This window comes from Clarias gariepinus, chromosome 19, assembly GCF_024256425.1.
Source record: "Clarias gariepinus isolate MV-2021 ecotype Netherlands chromosome 19, CGAR_prim_01v2, whole genome shotgun sequence".
NCBI classification, from domain to species: domain Eukaryota; kingdom Metazoa; phylum Chordata; class Actinopteri; order Siluriformes; family Clariidae; genus Clarias; species Clarias gariepinus.
The window spans coordinates 1474359-1497084 of NC_071118.1; the positions used below are offsets into that span (position 1 = coordinate 1474359).

General features: G+C 38.8%; 1 protein-coding gene across 2 annotated transcripts in view; it reads right to left on the reverse strand.

Annotated features, from left to right (window-relative positions):
• sgcd (sarcoglycan, delta (dystrophin-associated glycoprotein)) overlaps positions 1 to 22726 on the reverse strand; it is a 222985-nt gene that overhangs the window by 189928 nt on the left and 10331 nt on the right. Inside the window, exon 1 of one of the 2 annotated variants that reach the window (XM_053478373.1) lies at positions 13244 to 13731. The exons of the other annotated variant lie outside the window; for it this stretch is intronic. The gene's annotated coding sequence lies outside the window, so the exon portion shown is untranslated. Of the gene's footprint in view, positions 1 to 13243; positions 13732 to 22726 lie in introns of those variants that run through there. 2 annotated transcript variants of the gene reach the window in all.

Sequence of the window (22726 nt, forward strand, 5' to 3'; positions counted from 1 at the left end):
TGAGCCATGTACTGTATACTGTTTGTTTATGTTTATTTAAAAGAAAAAAGAAAAGGGGGGGTGTGTGTGTGAATGGGGTGTCAGGTCCGTGGGTTAAGGCTCTTGGCTCTGGGGTCATGCTCAGAAGCTCTGTGGTTCGAGAACCCCGCTCCATCAGGATGCCACTGCTGGGCCCATAAGCAAGGCCCTTAACCTTCCTGTTTGCTCCAGCCGTGCTGTATCACATGCTCTCTGACCCCAGGCTCCAAGCTGGGAAATGCGAAGAGAGAATTTCCCTGTGCTGTAATGTACCAATATGTGACAAATAAAAGCTTCTTTTTCCTAAAAATAAAAAATAAAAAAAAACAGCAGTGTCGCTTTAAAGCGAGGGGAGAAAAAGCATGTTGTTCTATCACAACTGGAGACACCAGCGTGTAAAGTGTTCATTAATCAACTGAATTCTGTTGTATGATAAAAAAAAATATTATATATTCCTCATCAGATTTTGCAAACAGTTGAAGATTTGATACGTTCCTCCTTCTGCACTCTGTTGGCCGTAGCTCAAAACTAAACTGTGTGATTTGATTGACGCCTGATCGACACAAGTGATCATCATCCTTTTGATAGTTAGCGAGGTACACTACTAAACTAGGTGCTACTGTACATACCAGCTGAGGTTGCTAAAACAAAGGGAAATATAACACAAAGTCAACGCTTGTCACGGAAAAGATAACAAGACCGACCCTGATATTCTACCTAATGCATATCTAAATGAAAAATTCTTGAATAAATACACTAGAAGGTTTATTTTTTTTCCTGTATCTCCAGAATACAGAATGCTAGAAATGCTTTTGCAATTTCTATTCGATACCTTCGTTTGAAATCGAATAGTAGCATTGCAGGATTTGATTGTAAATTCCTTAACATACAGTATGAACACCTGAAATGTCCTTGCATCATAATAACACGATAAATACTTTATTAATGCACTGCATTCCACAACCAAGCAAACCATTATACTGAAGTGTAAACTACATCCCAAAGTCTCAAAAGCACTACGCTGTTCACGCACGATTTGTGATGGTTGTTGTGCAGACGTACCCTGGAGGGATCCTAGACAAAACATGTCAGATTCATGAAAAAATGAAAATGAAAGTAAAATCCGTCTATCACATCGTCCTGCGGTAAATTTACGAGAAAAAATACGAATAAAATACGAGGCGTTCTGGAGACGATTGTGAAATGTTCTGTGAAGAGAACTGGAACAACCGTGTGAAGGAAAGAAGCGTAGCTCGTGTATTTATCATGATATAATATTAACCTCTTCACATTTCGCTCCATCTCTTTCCAACACGAGTAAATGATTGACTAGATTCAGGGATCTGCTGCGTGTTAAAGGAAACTGATCTGATTTCGGTGAGGAATTTTTAAAAGCGTTTAAAACTATTATTCTGTCCATGGATTGCGCCAATCATTTGCTTAGCAACCAAAGCATTTCGTCTACATCTAGTAATGGAGCACTTTTTCATTGTGAATATTATTAATAACAAATCTTAACTAACGCAGAATTTTATCCTATTGGATTTTTTTTTACTGCTGATTCATATAAAAGTGATTTTACTACAGGTGAAATGCTTTTATTCCGCTTCCCATCATCCCTCCTGCTTCTGCTCTTACCCGTGACACATTTCACAATCCTGAACATTTATCTCTAGCTGGGGTTTTTTTTCCCCCGGATTCTCACAATTCTCTTAGTTTGATGTCTCGCTGTCTTTCATTTTAAACCAGCCTTCAATCATAAAACGATAGTAAAAGAAGGAGTTCAGCGAGGTCTTCAGATTGCAATGGCTTCTAAGGAGTCCTAAGTATTATGGATCTTAAAAATTGAGGTAAATTTAGAGGATTAGCACGCATAACAAATTCTCAGAGACACCCTGTTCATTTCAAAACCTTTCTTTCATGCTACTCTTTTTTTTTTTTTTAAAGCACAAGAGGTTCATGAGAACCCAGTTCTACGGAAAACATCTCATTTAAAACTCCCGACCTCAGCGCGGGCACGGCTTTACGCTCCTCACTCTTGTAACTACATTACTTTGGTATTGTAGGGACGCTTAAGAGATTGAATACGGTTTCCTCTTGCTAGTGTTTGTTACAGGAAGTTGACAGCTTCAGCTGAGAAAGAGATTTTTTTTTCTTCTTTTTTTGCCATTGTGCACCGTCCTCTGGTTTGGGGGATTCATGTGTTTGTTTTAAATACACGGATGGAAGAAATCCAGTCCAACCTGGTGAGATGAGAAATCTTCACATAGCCTGCAAGGAGGGAAAGTGTACAGGCGGTGTGCTGCATGGACTGAAACGGGGAGACTGTCCAGACTTGTGATGCAGACTCTTAAAAATAGCAAGTGTTTAGTTATAATTGTTGTTGTTGTTCAACCGTGTCAGTTTCATTGTTGAAAATTACTGCATTTTGATTCAAAATCATTACAGTAGAATCTCAGCATGTGAACCTTCGCCTTACGAATCTCCGCCTTAAGAACTGAAATTTTGCAAAAAATTTGCCTCGGAATATACAAAGCATTTTTGGCATATTTTTTGCATAATAATGTAATTTTTCTTTACCATTTTGGGAAAAATTAAGGCCTTGTTTACACGGGCGTTAAAATCAAGCGTTTTTCTTGCTTTCGTAGCGTCCGTTAAGCGCGGATCAAGCGGCGAGTGTTTTCTACATGTAGGAGTCAATGAGAGTGTTCACACGGGCTTTGGTGACGTGCGTTTGTCCGGCTGCGCGTTTATACGGCAACTTTTTCTTGGCGTTCAAAACCCAACGAACACGAACGCCAGGAAACCGCTTCTGGTTCGTTTTCTTCGCGTTCATTTTACGCTTCGGAGGACCGGATATATCCCATGATCCTACATGCTATACATAGGGAAATGCGGAAAAGGGCAAGATAAAAAAAATAATAATTGTTGAAAAACGTACGCGAAAAAATATTTGCATTTCTTCATAAACCACAAAAAAACCTTCCTTTCACGTTGTGCAGTCAGAGAGTGAACACGGTAGCGGCGGGCTTTCATATCCAGTTCCCGACACACTGCCCCCACAGGTTAACACACAAACTACAATTTGGGCTGCAGGCTGACGTTAGACAGAGCCAAACGAACGCCAGTGTAGAAGTCAATCAAACGCCACTACAAAACGCAACATAAACGTCTAGGACGTTCAGAGGAAGTTCGTTTATCCAAAAACTTAACGCCTGTGTGAACAAGGCCTTAGTGAGGACACAGCACCGTGTGACCCGAGAATGATATCCAGGACGGTAGCAAGAAGAAAAAGGAAGTCGCTTTCAGTTTGGTTTTTAAAGCAGCAGGTGCCAGGAGAAATCATAAATTAAGGTTAAGTTTAAGGTTTAATATGTATTCATTTAATATTTTACTTCATGTACATAGTTTTTTTAAATGTTTTTATTGGTTTTATATGCAAAAATATGAAAATAGTGTTGAAAATCAATAATATTGGTAATATTTTTGGGTGGCTGGAACGGATTATCTGCATTTACATTATTTCCTATGGGACAACGCGTTTCACAATACAAAATTTCGCCTTAAGAACTCGCCTCAGGAACGGATTCAGTTTGTATGCCGAGGTACCGCTGTATTAGGATCCATACAGTAACTAGCACCCGTGCAGATGATGTAAATATGTAAAAACACTTTTTTAAAACCTTTTAGTGCTTCCGCTAAAACGCGTAAAGACGCATCTTTGTCTCTAACGTACTCTGTCACAGGATGCCGTAACACGTTCGGAGCGCTCCCAGTCCTTTAACGCATACATTAGCTCACAAATGGCTAGAGTTGCTGTGATTGACAGTGGAGCAACTGTTTGCCCCTCCCACCCACAGAGCATGGCTCTCGGATGGAAGAAACCACACATGCACCTGTAGCATCCTCAGGAATCAACCTCGCCATTTTATGTCGAGCGCTTTTCTGTTGCGCCACTCGGGAGCCTTGGAGATTTATTTTTAAGCGGATTACCTTGGACTAAAAGCATTTGTTTATGGAAACTAGGTAGATTAATTGATGTCTTTGATACGATCGCAAAAGGATAGAGAATCCACTTTAGAGGATAGAAAAATGAGAAATAATGCTGAGTAAAGGTGAGACTTTAACCGAATAAAGGTTGCGAGACACATAGAAGCAGAATTTTTTTTTTTTTTGCGTAATTTAGTTTTAGTTTTTTTTTTTGGTTCTCGGTTATAAACATTTCCATACATGTCCCATTAGTTAATGGAGCCCTGATGCAAATCAGGTAGTGGGGGCACAGTTTGGGTTTGGAGATGATACCTATGTGTCTGCAGTGGTGTTCACTGCTTCTGAACGAAAAAATCCTCATTTTTCTGTGAGAGGTGGGATACAGTCGGGATGAAGGTAAAGAGAGAACGTGCTGTCTCCTTGTCTTCTGGGGTGTCAGTAAAAGCCTTCTGTCCACAGGCAGAGCCTGCTGATCGGACTTAAATGAATCTGTCGGTGTAATTGTTCCGCGAGTGTGCGGATCTGAGAGCAGACTACATTCCATTAGACTGCGAAGGCCCTAGGGGGTGGCAGAGAGATGAGGCTAGATTGTGGGTTTGATGGCTCTGTGCGTGTGTGTGTGTGTGTGTGTGTGTGGAAGTGGATTCTGAAACCTGTGTGGTTGTTCGCATGTCTGTTGGGACTGCAGTGTCTTATATGAGTTAAAGTAGAATCCTGACTAACAGAGATTATGTTCACTAAAACCTAGAGCAGTATTTGATGTACCGGTTACGCTTAGAAAATATTTCAGCTACAAATACCCCAAGTGTACTACAGTAAGGATAATAATAACACTTAGTGGTAGTAGTAGGTGTCCATTTTGCGTATTAAGGCTCAAATCAAAGATATTGATGCCAATCCATCGCAGAGCACAAACACAAACACACTCTCACACACTCACATGCTCATTCATACAAGACAGGCATGTTGGAAACATCTGCATGTCTTTGGACTGTTGGAGGGAACCGGATTGCCCCGAGGAAACCCACCAAGCACGGGGAGAACATGCAAACTCCATGCACACAAACCTAGAGTTGGGAATCGAACCCGAACCATGAAGGTGCAAGGAAACAATGCTACTATTTACGCCTCTGTGCCGCCCTCCTTTTATTCATATATAGATATATATTTAATTTCTTTTAAATCCATTGCATGTATAGGAAAAGACAATAAAGCACGCTTCGTCATAGCCGTGAGTTCGTTCTGACGTGTAGCTACTCTCCTGTGGATTATTACGCTCAGTCAGGAGGAACAATGAACATAAGCAAAAATATTATAATTATAATAATAGACTTAATAATAACTAATAATAATAAAGTTTTAATAATGAAAGTTTACAAGGACGTACATGATATTTTCTGGATGTCACGTGTTCGACTTGTTAGTATTAATATCAACAGATTTTATGTCAATAGTTTATTAGCATTTTCTGTCTTAAAATATGCAGAAACGAGCCCTAAGTTGTTCAACTTAAATAAAACCCTAAATACGCACTGTAATGCCATTCTACATTTGAATTCCCACCCTGTACCTCGAGGGAACCAACTCTCCACATTATGTTTGACTCTCAGAGGAGTTTCACTTTCAGAGTTAGGGGTGTGGCCTCTTGACGCAGGGGTGCTGAAGCCTCCCACTACCCCTACGTCCCACACTTATGTCTCATCTCCAATCATTTAGACTCACATCAGAGATTTTTCATCATAAAGCATCGCCCCATTTGAAAAAAAATCCACATCTGGCTAATCGAGGGGGGTTAGAGAGCTAATTAGAGTATTCCAGTGGTGTTAACATCTGGTTCTACAGTGTATACAGTACCAGTAATGTAGTGTTCTGTTTCTTTTTTTAACATTACAACTCCTTTTCTCTTCTCTGGGAAGTTAAACTAATCATGTTCTTAGTAGTGCCAAGTATGAATGATATTAACACACAATGGTGTTTTTACTACAGATGTTTTTTTTCCCAAGTTCCAAGTAAAAAAAATAAAAATAATAATAAATAAATAAATAAATAGAAGTGGGAAGCGAAACAACACCGGTGACCTTGCTAACTTACTTCTCTGTTCTTAGAACCCACTTTCGAGATTCCTTTGTTCTTCAATTTGGGAAAAAAAGCAGTTTTATTACAGGAGTACTCGTTACTTCAGAGCAGGTGCAGCACAAGGTCAGCGTCGTGTTGACTTTCTTATTGACAGGAAAATACAGGCAGCGTTTTGAGCCAGACTCCTGCATTAAAGAACCGTATTAGCAATCAATTGCGCTACGGCTGTACATCCGAAACCGTTTCAATTTCACGAGTATATTCATGGATCTGCCTGGGTATCTATTTCCTCCGACCAAATCAATCTCGGGAACGTATATATATATATATATATGTTTGAAAGAGTTGAACAGCACCAGAGTGTAACAGGAGGAACTGAAAGCAGATAGAAGAGGCCATGAGTGTGGAGGGTAAATAAAATCAAATGTGAGAGGGACACAAACAAGAAGAAGAAGAAAAAAGAAAAACAATCTAAGCTGGAATGCATTTCCAATTTACTGGAGTCTTCAGACAGCCTGCAGTCGTCCGTTATCATTGTAGACATCGGGTAAATAAATAAATTAAGTAGAACTTATCTTCATGAGTAGCCATATTTAAATATAAAAAAAAAAGACAAACACATATATCAAATGAGCCATCTATTACATCAAACACACACTACACCAACAACAACAAAAAATATTGTCTGATTATGTAAAACAGATAAATGTACCCGCTGTGCTTCGAGCAAGGTTTGTGTGTAATCCATTATTAAGATCCCAGATCCTCTCAACCCTCGAAAATAAATCAGCGGGATTAGAACGCGTAATTCCAAAAGCTCATTAGTCAATGCGGCCAAGCGTTCAACAGGTAAATATGACCATCATTCATACAGACCATGTGATCTATAACCCATTTTCCTACATTAACACACCTGAAGATGCCCCTTCCTCCATTAACTGTAAAACACACGCATAAATCGTTGATTTCCTGTTCGGCAGCTGGCGAAGGCGTGAGCGCCGTCTAAACTGAAGTCGATGGAGATTACTGGTGATGTTCATAAATGGAGAGGAAAATCCAGTGCTTGTGTAATTAGAATTCGTTACTGCGCTTAAGTGTTGCTTTGGAATGTTTCTACTTAACTCGAGGGTTATGTGAATTGTATGAAATTGAACTTTTATTTTGAGTCATACAGATAAATCTATTTTTAGAATATTTTCGATCTCTTGCTGGATTTACTCTTTTTTTATTTTTTACAAATTAAACATCAACATTTAAAAAATTACCATCAAATCTAAAGTATTGCAAAATTTAGCTTATTTAGCTAATAAAACTTTAGCTAATTAGCTAGTAAAGATTTGTAACTAATTAACTGCTTAAATACCCTGGTAAGACAAGGTGCGTAAATTAGCTTGTCAAAATTGTTAGCCATTTTTGTTTTCCTTGATAATAGACCTTAGTATTAATTTTAAGTAAGGTTTATAAACGCGGGTTTTTTGCTGACATTACTTTTTTGTTTCTACTTTTGTAGGGTATGGGTTTATTTATTTATTTATTTATTTATTTATTCATTCATTTTGCAAATGAACCTTGGCATTTTTTAAAGCAATATTTAAAACATATGTTTTTATTATTATATTATGAAATTTATTATTTTTTAAATAAAGATAGTACCTTTCTGCAATGAGATTTATTGTCTTTAATCTTTTGCTGGATTTCCCATTAATTCAGATAAAGTTCTCTGGGGACTTGACAGTTCGATAGTTCAGGACTGGGATTTCCTACAAGTCTACCTGAGTCTTCAATAACTACCTGGACTCCATATTAACATCAATTAACATCAGCTATTATAGCTGAACTGCCTCCCACCCTACACACTGTATAAATGCAGATCATTTACTGCTTTCTGTTTCACCCAGATGAGGATGGGTTCCCTGTTGAGTCTGGTTCCTCTCAAGGTTTCTTCCTATTACCATCTCAGGGAGTTTTTCCTTGCCACTGTCGCCCTCGGCTCGTTCATCAGGGACAAACTGACCATTTTAATTCATACACATTCACATTCCATACAAACTTAAATAATTCTTTTGATTGTGTAAAGCTTCTTTGCGGCAATGACAATTGCTAAAAGTGCTATACAAATAAAATTGAATTGAATAAAGAACGAGACTCCTGTATATAAAAAAAAATTATAATTAAAATTTTAATTTAAAGCCTTAATTTAGCTGTTATTTCGTTATGTTAAAATTGACCACAGCAGTGTCATTAGACACACCCAAATTCTTGTGTTGTCTAAGCGAGCAGAATAGTTGTTTGTTTATTTGATTAAAACTACGCATTTTCACTTTAAAATACTTGTGTACGTTTAAATGAAATGTATGTTCACTTATATTTCTGGTTCCATGCTTATAATTGCGTCAGACTTTTCCGAACACCGTTTGCTTTCTCTCTGAGATTAAACTCCGGGCCACATTGTAACGTTTATTACGAGAGTGCGATCGTCAATGCACGTCTGCAAACCGTAATCAAGGAAAGTGAATGCGCTCCACGGCACCACCGCCGGAGCATTCAGCGAGCCTCGGCCGAGTCGTCTTCACCCTGTCGAGCAACCCTAAACGTACGGGAGTCTCCACAATGCAGACAGAGAATGTCAGTGTTGACAAAGATTCCTTTCTCCTCTGCAGACGTGCAGGACAGCTTTTGCAAGATAAAAGACAGAAATAAATAAGCGGCAGAGGATGGGATTGGGGATGGAAGGACGAGGAGGGAGGTTTGATCTAGCTTGCTTTTTCAGCATTGTCGAAAAGCAGTGTGGGCTCGAATGTGACAGAACTGACAGACTAAATGGAGTCCACGGCTTTGGATGGCATGGATTTCGATGAGATTGTGACAAAAGGCGTTTTTGAGAATACTATAAGACAGAACAAATCACTGAAAAAGATGGGACGTGCTGTAATTTCTCAGTTTAAGGTTATTGCTGTGAAGGTATGAAGTGAGTGCGAGGAATTTATTTATTTATTTATTAAAAGCATTTATTTATTTTGTGTCACTGGGCCGTCATTGTTTTGCAACCTGATAATCCGTGAAGGGAATTTTCTCAGGTCTGTAGTTCGATAATGCAGCCTGTTAAATGGATTTTGACTAACTGGGAAAATACTAAATACAGTACAAATCTAAAAAAAAAACAAAACAGTGGGATAAACCACAAGATACCGCACAACTTGGTATGATACAATACGATTTCAAATATTAAGGCAAAAATTCAGTGTTTGATGAAACCCATGAGCCTTTAAATCAGATATGATGCAGTTTTTCTTATTATTTGACAATCTTACAGAAGTTGAAACCTTACGATACAATTTAATCTTACAAAGCACCGATTCGATAAATGACAAGATGACAGAATTTTCCATGGTACAGAGATACACTTTATTCTTAATGAGAATGACTCGATGATACTACTGAATCTGAAATGAAAGCACTGATTTAATCACAAGATACGGTTTAATTTGTAACACAATGTTTCAGTACGATACTTCTGAATCAGATCAGTGCATCAGCCTCCAAATGCTACCTGAACAATTTGTCAGCAACTTAAGCGAATGTGTGAAATGGGGCTGAATTCTTTCAAACCCAGACTGTAGGCCCATGCAGACTGTCAATACCAGTCACTATACACTTTTTTTCTCCTAAAATTGTATAAGTTGTTTGAAATTAATGAGCGATCACACAAAAATGATGTGATTTAACCAAGATGGTGAGAGCAAGGACGTATCGATGTGCACACGTGTACCGTTTCAGAGGACAGACGCGTCCACGTTAGAGTCCAATTAAAGTCACTTGTAATTATGAATGTGAACCGGCGTGACATGCAAATCCAATCTGACAAAAAAAAAATAAAAAAATCAGACCTGAACAATGTAACCTAAAAAGTTACATTTCCGTTAACTATGTCTGACATCAGGAGGAAACACTACATAAACCCTGGGAGACTATTACAGACTTTAAACGCAAAATCAGAAAAAGCTGCATTCTTTAATTTTGTACATATTTACTTTCTCACACATCTTTACTCTTAATAAAAATTGATATTCATTAGTAATGTCATGATCATAAATAAATAAGTTATAGTTAGCGTCCATTTTTACACACAGATCGAGCTGTATGTCACTGTTTTGGTCTCTAAGAAATTATTGAATTAATTCATAATCAGTTTCAAAATATTAACTTGTTCGTATGTTATATGTTCATGGTTTTTTTTGTGTTTAAAAAATTCTCGACATTGCTTGAAAGTGAAAATATCTTGTACTGTACAGTAAATGTGTACTATAGTTACCTATATTACAGTATATCTACACTTTCTTAAAAAAAAGATTACAACAAACCAAAATATGATTAATAAGTATATCTATGTATGTATCTCTAATCAAGTTTTACTAAAATTTTAAGCGAAAATGTCTCGTTCTATTGGCTGAAAAGTTTGCTAGTTTTAAGAATTTTATTTTTTGATAGCTAAATTCAAATAGAAGATTAGATACAGTTTTGCCTACAATCTTCGTAACATTTGGCTACAGATTTAACTTGATAATATCATGTTTGTTTTGTTGTAAACTTATTTTATTTAACGAGATTTAAAAAAAATTTCTATTGTAGATTCCATTTTTGCAGTGCTGCAGCAGCTTAAAATGTCAAATAGCACTTAAAATAAGTCGAGATTGAGCACGACCCCAGGCAGTACATCTTAAAGTAATATGTATATACAAGTTGCTCTAGACAACAGTTCTGTCATTTGACATCAACAAGATGTTCTGTTTTAAAAATACCTCCACAGCTGAATACAACTGAGATAGAAAGTTCTACAAAGTATTTGCTTGAGGTTGATGATGAACCCGAGAGATGTAGCTGAGGTTGAAGAACTGTAGGAGTTCATGAGTTGAATAAAGTTCTCTTCGGCATGTTTTACTATTTGTTGTTATGATTTGTTTTGGTTTCAGGAGCACAGTGTAAGGGTCCGCATAAATATTTAAAATTGTGTCTAGACGTATAGTAGGTACCTTTGGTTTAAATCCAAAGACTGATACGGATACAATGTGGATACCAGAGATATAGAGTTATAGTCACTTAGCTATCTACAGTACAGTAGTATTTTGGTTTCCTAAGACTGTCATAAAAGTAACCAGCATAAATAATACATCCAATGATACAGTAAATAAGCAACATAACATCGCTTGGCAATTCAAAAGTACCAGGTTGTGGTACTGTTGTTGCGTGTCCTGTTGTAGCGTTTCTGCTCAGCACTTACATATCCTTTGACAAAGTTGATGAATTTTCTAGTTGCGCATATTCATTTAAAAACATAGGTCTTAACCTTTTACTTCATCTTCAGCTCACTTATCAAGCCACTAATTAAACCAGGATTCTCTAATTAGAATGAAAAAAATTCCACTTTCTTTCCCTGTAGGTGATGAAGATCATTACGAGCTGATATGCATGACTCATTTAAACTCGATCAAGGGAAAAAAAATACCATTTATCAAAGATGTATAGAAACCAGACAGGACATGTTATGCTAGACAAGTCTGTCTGGTTGTAACAGATTCATGACTGGCACATTTAAGAATATTCTTCTTAATGTATTTAATTGAACAGGAGGCACATTGAGTGCTGAGTGGTTAGCACTGTCACCTCGCACCTCCAGGCTCCGGGTTCGATTCCCGCCTCGGGGTCTGTGTGCATGGAGTTTGCATGTTCTCCCTGTGTTCTGCTTGGTGGGTTTCCCCCGGGTACTCCACTTTCCCCGCATAGTCCAAAGACATGCAGATTAAGCGAATTGGCTTTCCTGAACTAACCGTAGTGCATAAATGTGTATGTGTGTGCCCTGCGATGGATTGACATCCCGTCCAGGGTGTACCCCACATGATGCCCTAAGGCACCTTGGATAGGCTCCAGCCATCCACTGCCCCCAACCCACGACCCTGTATACAGGATAAAGAGGTATATGAAACACCGATAAGATGACGGTATTCAATTAAACTATTTAACCCCCTTGGGCCGAGTGGATAATTGGGTTAGTGATGTTGTCTCAAGCCTCCAGGTTCTCCTTGGAGGTTTTCCTCAGGGTACTCCGACTTCCTCCAACAGTCCAAAGAGGATGCACCATAGGCTGATTGTCACTACAAAATTGCTCATAGTGTGTGAGTCTGTGTTCGGACCCCATCCAAGGGGTCCGAACACAGTTCCCTTTCTTGAGCTTTGAGAAATCCCCCACCTCCGCGGCATAGTCTGCTGGCTGCTCTGCGACCCCACACTGGATGAGTGGGATGGAAAACAAATGAATGGATGAATAAATGAATTTCAATCATTCTACCTAGCATGATAAGGTTTGATAAGGATCAAGTAAGAAAACAGTCTAATTTCCTTCTCAATGAATATCATCCTATTCTCAGGTATTCGCAAACCAGGCTGCCAGTTTCCTCTGATGCGTCTTATTATATTCTCCAGTTGATCCTTACCCCCCACCCCCACAGCGACCACAGGCGATTCTGTCTTAAAAAGCTCCTCTGTCATACCCTACCCTAAGTATAAGAGTAGAAAGAGATGATGTGCATTGTGTGGAGCAGTGTAACAGTAAGCACATATGCAAATAAAGCAAATCTAATCATAAGGGTACTCAGATAACCTTGCTAAAAATCCCAGACATCGTATCTCAATAAAGGAAAAGAAGTCCGAATTTGCACTGAATTAGAGATGTTCCGTTTTTTTTTATGTCTCTACATTATACAAAGAGACAGAGAGAGAGATTTTTGCCCAAACTAGCAAAGCAGAGCCTCAGATAAACTCCCATTCCTCCCTTATGCCTGAATTGCTGCCCTGTCAGACAACACCTGAGCCCAAAAGATTGTGTGTAATGTTCGGAAGCCCAGAGGCTTTCATCTGAGTCTATGCACAACTTTACAACAGATGGTGCGGAGAAGGAAAGATTTTAATCAATTCTTACAAATCTTCCTTACAAAGTGAAAGGTGTGCATAGAGATACTACGCTCACAGGCTTTCTAACTTGTGTTGAAGTGTGTATTATACTCTAGCAAGCAGAGCCACACGGTTTAAAAGAATGTCGACTTGTTTAGTCACAGAGAAACATTTCACTCGGGCGAAACGGCAACGGTGATGTTTAAACTCCTACCTCTTTGTCAGATGCCGACTATCGCAGCCTCAAACGAGTCAGAAATACATGGAGTTGGAGAACTGCCAGTGCCTCTTTATGTCTTTGCCTGGCAAAAAAATAAAAAATTAGAATGCCAAGGCAGAGAAAGAGGGGGGACGAAGAAGTGGAAACGTCTACCAAAGTCGGGGCTCGTGCTCCATGAGTTTCAGCAGCCTAAGCAGCCTGTGATCTCTTCTAAGAGTCGGACACGGGCACCAAACAGCGAGTAAAGTGCAGTAGTCCTGTCAGAAGGAGAAGAGCAACCAGAACTGGGCATCCTCCAGGGAGTGATGGAATGGTGGAGTGACAAGGGAACAGATGCAAGAGTGTCTGTAATCCTCAGAGCCGAGACTCGGCAAGCGAGAGTCGCCTCAACATCATGCTCCGTCCGCAAGCGCCTACATCTCTCTTTCCCCCCCACATCCTCCTAGCTGCCTTTATTTATCCTGGACTGGAGCGAACGGTGCACGAGGGAGATAGAGAGAAGAACGAGGGAAGGAGGGAGGGAGGGAGAGAGAGAGAGAGGGAGGGAGGTATGAAGGGAGGGAGGTAGAGAGGGAGCGAGTAAGCAAATGAATGCAGAGTGAGAGTCAGGGAAAGAAGAGAGCATGAGAGGAGAGAAGAGAGAGCGAGAGAGCTCGCACTGTCAGTGACTACATTAGCAGCACTGAGTAGGTGGAGTTTTCATTGCAGCAGAGGAGATCATGATTTGAGGAGAGAAAATCCAAAAGAGAGAGAGAGAGAGAGAGCTTCAAAGATGAGGTTAAGAGGCATTGCCGCGGGATAAAAGAAGAATTCATTGAGAGACACTTGACTAAAGAGACCACAGACACTTTAAATTTAACTGTCTTAATTCTTAAATCAAACACTGACTAATTTAAATAATCACTGCATAAAACAAAAAAAAACGTTTTTATCATGGAAATCTCTTCTTAATTACATTCTTGCTAATATTAAGTGCAGAGATACCGTACACAGCAACACGTCCATCCATACATCCAGTGTTTATATCATTTGTATCCTGAGAGCCACGGGGGGCCTGAAGCCTATTTCAGGGAACTCAGGGAGAAAAGAAGGGTACAAGAGAGTGCCAACCCATTACAGGGCACAAGCACACACATAGACACACACACAATCACTCACTCAAAGCAATTTGAAACCGCCAATCAGCCTACATCATATATACGGTATTTGGACTGTGGCAGAACACTGGAGGAAACTCACTATGCACGAGAAAAACAGTCACAAACCCCACAGACACAGACCAGAGGCAAGATTCTAACCCCCAACCGTGGAGGTGTGAGGCAACAGTGCCACCTTTGGAGAACTCTCAGGATCTTCCTGGTTTGCCACCATCGTGGAGATACATGGAAAGTCCAGTATCCCCGCAGAGCAAAATAATTTCCTGTTTCCTATTTTTTTCCATCACGAGTTGCAGAATACCGGGGAGCAAACAATTAAATCTGCAATCTGAGTTTCCGTCAAACTGTCAAACGTCTGATGCTCCAACGACTCCATTCGTCATTCTGTTTAATCATAAAAGATACCAAGATACCACCAGGGAAATCTCTCTCTCCTAATCTGAAGTAAGTAACTTAGTCTTTTCCTATAGAGAGGACCACGACCTTGGACTTGGAGGTGCTGAATTTCATCAGCAATAGCAATTTAATCTGCAATACCAATTAAAAGCATGTCAGAAATCCATGTTGGATGGTGCCAGGAGAATACCATCATGCGCAATGACATGGGTGTAATGTGTACAGGTACAATGCCAGTCTTATATATATAGTATGCGTGTGTAGACTATAGTGTCACAGTTTTTCTTCACTGAAAGTAAGAAGCCCGGACCCTTATCCAGCATGATGCTGCTGCTGTGAGATCCTCAAAACCAGCTCCACAAAGATCTCCATGGTATGTTAAGGTCGGAGTGGAAGAACTCGAGTGTCCTGCACGGAGCCCTGACTCACCACTACGCCATCACCTTTGTGGTGAACTGGATGAACTGGAGCCTTCTTGACACCACAACATCAGCGTCTGAGATCACTAATGCTCTTGTAGTTGAACCTAGTGTCCAACTTTGCCAAAAGAATGATGCAAAAACAATGGCACTAAAAACATTTTATTGTTCAATGCATAGCTGTTATTAGATATTGTTCGAATATGTTCTGTGTTTCAGCTGGCTCTTTGTTTATTTCAGTTGTTTATTTCCTGTTGTTTCTTCTCCTCCTGGCAAAGTTCTTGTTAAACCCAAGCCTTGCTTTTTACCATTTATTTAAATTAGCATTTAGCTCTTTTTTTAGATATTTGTCTATTTTTTATGTAGTTCCTTATTTCATTATTGAAGTCATGTTTCCTTAAATTATAGATTCTCACTACAATCATACAATAAGAATTTTCGCAATAACTCCAGCCAACGTTAATTTGTTTCTCGCTGATGAAACGCAAACCGAACCGACGTCTCGTATCTGTTACACTGTAACCGAATGCAGAATGATCTCATCTTTCCTAAACTTCAACCAAAGAAACTAATTCCACTTCACTGTGGTGCAGAGTTTATTACTCTAAAGAAATATTTATTCTCTTTACTGCATGCCTCAGGATACTTTCAGACCATGCCAAGTACAATTTAGAAATGCGATAGAAACTATAGTCGTTAAAATAAAGAAAAACTTACTGACTGACGGTACTGCAGAAATTCTTTTTATTAGTGCTGTCAATCGATTACATTGTTTTTATCTAGTTAATCGCAGTCACAGTCTGTGATTAATCATGATTAACCACAATTTTTTAATACTCTGATTTGCTTGTATTGTAAATGTGCAATGTTGGAATAAAGAAATGCATGATAAATTAAGAAAATGAATTATGCAGTTTTATAATATTTTAAATATTAACATTTAACAAATATTAAATTCAAATCTCTCGAATGCATGCAGTGGTTGAGTAACAAAGATCTTGGAGCTGTGGCAACCCACCGATGGCAGGGCTCGAACCCGAACCAACCAGAGCCCTAGTTTTTATATATGTTGCAAATATGTTGCACAGTTTCAGTGTCTAGGAATCTTTCCTAATCACCAAAGTTCAACAGGTTCTCCAGGTGTTCCACTGGGTTCCTCCCAACTCATAAACATGGCAAGTCAAATCAAGTCAGGTTTATTTATAAAGCACATTTAAACACAACACAGTTGACCAAAGTGCTGTACAATCCCAAAATGGCTGCATACATAGTAACTGTCTATAAAACAGACGATAATAAGAAAAATTCATAAAATCCAAATAAAACAATAAACAATGATAAGAAGTCCGCCCCAAGTGCATAAAATAAGCAATAAATAATTAAGTTATTAAGTTAAGTTAAGCCTTTATTTGTCACATATACATTACAGCACAGTGAAATTCCTTCTTCGCACATCCCGTATATCTATTTATTTAATATATAAATAAAAACAGGAAAAACAATACAGTCACTTAATATGACTCACATTGTATTAAATGCCAAAGAGTATAAAAAGTTCTTGAGGTGTGATAGAAAATAAAAAAGCAGCTTTTTAGGGGATGCAACTGGAAAGGTACAAAGCCCCCAGAACTGTACTGTACTGTAAGTAAAAGCTGCAAGGCCATGCTGGACTGTATGGCTTCTAAACGTGGCTTTGAAGGCTATTAACAAGATCTTGAGCTTCAGCCTGAACTGAACAGGGAGTCTGTGTAGGGATGCCAAGACAGGAGTTATGTGTTCCCACTTACATGTTCCCATTAAAAAACGTTCAGCAACATAGAGGGGATTACAAAAGCCGAGCCAACGTGAAATGATACCTATTATACTGTACTGCCTGGCGAAGAAAAAGTTGCATGTTCATCAGTAAATTTAATTACCTTTAGTTTTAATTAGAGCATACAATGTGTTAGCCAGCTCATGTCTAAAAATAATTCCCTATTCTCTCAGAGCCACTCTTTCACAATCTAATTCCTGGAATACTGTATGTCCGAAAACCACAGATGTGATAACCTGGTAATTCAGTACACTCAGGTGGTCAGCTGACTTCATTTTATTGCCACATAACATTTTTTAACAAAAATAAATAATAATAATAATAATAATAATAATAATAAAATTATATATATGTATATATATATTTTTTTCTTTTTTTTATTGTTACAATTTGACTTTTTACAATTGCCTAAAATGGACAAAAATTTACTTTTATTACAGAGTTCATTTGTTTATCCAGTTTAAAATTACGGTCCAGTAAAACACCCAGGTTTCTTGTGCTTTTACATACAGTTTAAGGGAACTTACCTCTATACGTAAAATGGCCAACACCAGCACCACTGGGGTAACTTACAAAATTTAACACCACTCCATGCTTTGAAATCCCCTAAACATTTTAACAGCAGTGTATCAACACTTGTATCACTGGCGTGTGTATCCCTCAGTTCCAAAATATAACATTACATGACATTTTGATCTTACTAATGAAGGATTCCAACAACAAGAGTGAAAATAATAGAGGACAGAGAATAGACCCTTGAGGTTTCTCCACCCTGCATATTTGAGCTACTAAGGAGGATTCAGATTCTCCAAGCCCAACTGAAACCCTTCTGTCCATCAGGTATGATCTGAACCAGTCCAGGTCAGAACAGTAACGCCCACTCTGTGCTGCAGAGGATCAGTTAGGGTGGAACGATAAAATGCAACTGTCAGATATAAAGTAAAATCGATGACCAAAATAGCAAGAATACCGAAATCTCCTGAGTCAGTTCTTATTAAGAGATCAGTAACTCTTTTTTAAGATGGCAGATTTAGTACTGTGGAGAGCCTTAAAACCCAAATGGAACACCTCAAGAATATAATGTGCATCTAAATAAGATTGTATCTTACAGAAACAATTGTTTTTAGCACGAAAAGAAATAGGAATGTAAAAATTATAACAGAGGAACCCAGGTTAGGTCCTTAAAAGTTGCAAGCACAAGACCAGTGGTAACCATTTTCAAAACCACTAGTCTGATAGTGTCAAAAAAAACTTATTTTAAAGAATTGAGGAGAGATAACATTGATGGAACAGAATGGACATTTCATATGCAAGCTAATCTTCCTTAAGAAAGGAAGTGAAACAGGCTCAAACTGGTTAAAAGCAGCAGCAAATGTAGTACTGATAGATGGATCATAGGGTGAGGGGGTGATATGAGCGCTTCAATCTTTTATTTTTTATTTTTAAATAACTCGTACCTTTCAGGGGGTTCAATAAGACAGACATGTTGTAGCGGATTTAAAGTGGCATTAGCAGCTCTAAAAAGAACATGGGGTCTGGTACGTTAAAAAAAATACCTGAGAGATTTTTATCTTCTCAGCTTTTACAATACTTTGATAGTCTCTCAGGCTGCTCTTTACAATATCAAAAGACACATGTAATTTGTCTTTCTTCCACTTGCGCTTAGCTCTCCTACACTCACGTCTGGCAGCACGAGTGGTGTCATTTATCCTGGGTACAGGTTCCAGAGTGCCAGGTTTTTAAAGGTACAACGCTATCCAAGACAGCCAAGCAAGTAACATTGGACAAAGATGTGAACTCCTCAACGTTAAAACAAAAAGGAGCAAACTGTTTAGTTATTTAACATTGGAGCGAAAGCATGCATGTGATCCGAAAAAAATCTGCACATTAATAACTGGAAATCAAGATCTACAGTAATGTTGTGTAGGACTTACCACAAATAAAGTCTTTGTTATACTTAGGCAGTGTGAATATCGTGGTGCATACAGTAACACTGGATAAGAAAGCTTCAGCTCAAATATGGTGAAAACTGGAGCGAAAATCCGACACCAGCTGCTTCCAGTTAAACCGTGTTTTAAAAACAGTCACTCCTCCTCCACATTCAGAAATTCTCATATAATATATGTGCAATCATTCAATAAATGAACTGGACTCACCAACCCTTAACGAATTCCCCATTATGCATAAAAAGTCACAAATTATGAGAAAGAAATCATTGAGGATGAAAGTCTTATTCGATATTGAACCAGCGAAATACACGATGGTAAACTTTTCAGCTACTCCTGTAAAGTGTGTTATTGATGTTTAAATTAGGAGTCTAATACAATCCTATCAATGCCATCTCTTTAGTGCTTAAACGTGCTCCAATATCCGTATCTTCTCTGATCTATACCATCTAGAACAACATTTTTAGGAACAAAACTCCTAGACCAGATGCTTTCTAGACCCAGGGGTAGCTCAGTGGTTAAGCCATTGGACTACGGTTCGGAAGATCCCAGGTTCAAACCCCACAACCACGAAGTTGCCACTGTTGGGCCATTGAGCGCGGCCCTTAACCCTCAACTGCTCAGATGTGTAATGAGATAAAGATGTAAGTCGCTCTGGATAAGAGCGTCTGCCAAATGCCTAAATGTAAGTTCTGTCTCCTGCGAATAAGCTACGACATCACAACATACGCAATGTTTTTCAAGCTGTTGCTCCTGCTGCATCACAGTGCCAGTATAAGAATGGTGTTATAGACTTGCAGGAAAGTGTTATCTGTCCTCTTCCACATACACGAGCTCACAGACACATATGGTTGGCTACTGTCTAGCTAGATTAAAAAAAGCTGCCCCTCTCACTCAAAAATATATTGCCCTGTACCCAGCAGGTCGTCTGCACAGGCTTTGAAAAGCAGCGTCTTTGGAGATGAATCTGTAATGCGTGCGTGCGCACCGTTGTTAATGGTTTTTGGTGGTTGGAAGCTGGATGGAAGTCCTGGCACGGCGTTAAGGAACACTTCAAGGAAATAAAATGCAAAATAATAGATTGGAACTGGACGACTTAACCGATTAAAATAACTAAAACAGAAAAAATAGAAACTGGTTTAAACAAATAGCGAAAACAATGAGCTTAAATACTGAACATAACACAAACAAGCATTTAATGTGCGGGTATTTGAGTTGAAATGAAGGTGAGGCTTTTCGGAAACCTAACAACCGTGTCATATTAAAACGTTTTTAAGCTATTGTGAAATTTACCACTAACATACAGTATATTTTTCCTTGTTTGATCCACAAGTTATTGTCAAAGGTTTTACCCCAGGTGGTCTTCCTCCCTCAACGTACCCATTTTTCCAGGCCTGAGACTGGCACTGTATCTCTGACGAATGGGTATTTTATATGGGAATAGGGTTAAGGGTCGTGCTCATGGGGCAACCTGGCAGTGGCAAGGTGGGGCTCAAACTCCTGACCTGCCCATCAAAAACCCAGAACCTCAACAGCCTGAGCCACCACTGAATCTCCTACTCACACCTGTATGAGTTAATTATCTATAGCAGTTATTTGTTTATTCTAGTAATGTACTGTACAGGTATCAGTAATTTGTTTAAGACCTAGAAGATTTGTTGATTTTGTAATTTTCACCATGATTGACACGTTTTATGTGAACCAACATTTGATTGAGTCATGCCCCACTGATGAAGGTCATGTGTTTGTCTCTCTCCAGCCAAATGGAGGCAGACGTGAAGAAGTTTCCCTGGACGACTCAGAGCAATAGACAGGACCAGGATATTAGTGTTGGAGACTCCCAACAGATCATTCCTTATTCCGCAACATTCCCACTGCCATCAATCATCCTTGGCAAATTTCCTTTACAACAATTATTATTATTTTTTTTTTTCTGAAAAAAACACTTTGAGACACCTGGGAGATTAATAATTACCTTTGTTTTAGTCAACAAATTTCAAAGGTGCTCCCTTACCCCCCAACCTGGCACGTAGGTAATGGATTAACCAAATAATAAATGATCCACCCTTACTTCACCCTTACCCATCTGACTTGATTAAAAAAACAAATGTTTGCCAGTAATTCTTGGCTTCTAACTCATAGGGCTGATCGCTGAAGTACAAAATAATAAATCAGATCAGCGTTGTCATGTCTTCCTTTTAGAGAGAGAGAGAGAGAGAAGGAAGAGCGAATCAGTATTAAACATCAGAAGAAATCACTGCTCCATCATTTCAGTCTCGATGACTCGAACCGCTTTTGGAGCGAAGACGATTCCTTATCATGGGCACAGTCGAGGGTTGTTACTCGCCCATTTTGATTAGGGTTCTCAGAAATAGATAAACCGAGACTTTAATTTATATGTAATATGTACTCGATGTTCAACGACAGATTTTAAATACCATTTTAAAACTTTTCTCCTGCTAGTGTCCATTTTGCCTAGTTTTAAGTCATTACTATAATACTAAAGTGCCAGTCCTTAACTTAAAGTGCTGTCGAATACAAGTGAAGACACCGAACAGCCTAATAAATTCTACGTTAAAGCATTTTATTAGGATTGTCACAATATTCATTTTGCATACGTGTACTTAGGACCAGGAAATTATCTTATAATGAATAAGGCAGCACTTTACATAATGGTAGTGCTTATCAGACCACATGGCGCTTATCTGAAAATTCATCAAATTGACACATCGTCTAAATCAACCCACAGGTTGTGTGTCGACAGTTTCCTTTCTAGCGAAGGTTAGAAGTGCAAACTAGACGACTCTCATAATTGATGATGGACTCTCAGATCACTCTTCAGGCTCATACTCGCGTATGTTTTAGGCGCCTGATTCTCAACTCTTTTGTTTTCTTACAAACATAAACGTGAAAGCCATCTATTATTGGGCGGCATGCTGGTTTATTGGTCACTACTGTCACACTGAGCCTCCAGGGTCGGCGTTTGATTTCATGTTCTCCCCGTGCTTGGTGGGTTTCCTCTGGATACTCTGGGTTCTTAGTCCAAGGACATGCAGATTAGGCTATCTGGCATTCCCAAATTGCCTGTAGTACAGTATGTGAATGCACATGTGAATGTTGACCAGAGGTCGGTCCTACCAAGGTCATACAAATGGGAATAAATACAACAGTCACCACTGGCTTCTACAATCCCTAGTTGGAATACAGAGGCTCCTACAGTAGATGATTGGGTGGATGACTGTTACTGTATATAACATTTGTAGAGGAAAATATTTATTTTTTTGGGTTAGAGAAGGGTAGTATAAATCAACTATTGTGCAAAGAGAACTGTGAATGCTATCCCACAATAATAAACTGCTGATAATCTGGATTCAGAGATCTGCTGCAGGTGAACAGAGATAAATTTGATTTCCTCTTGGACTCTTGTTGGCAGTTTCTTGGTGCGAGTTCTTGGTTAAGGGATTCACAATCTGTGATTCCTCATCAAGAAAATTAAACATGCCTAAACAATATCAAAAACTCTATGATTGACTCCAGATTGGAAAACTTGCGTTGCTGTACAAATAAAAAAAAGTAAAACGAGTGATTAAATAAGAAGTCATAAACATTTACAGAAACCTTTAGCTTTAAGCTTGACGCTTAAGAACCGTAACACTTATTTTCCTGTTGGTTATTTGGGTTAAAACTTAACCAAGCTTAAAAATAATTTCCCAGGTTCCTGAGCGGTGCAGTGGTCAAGTGCTCAC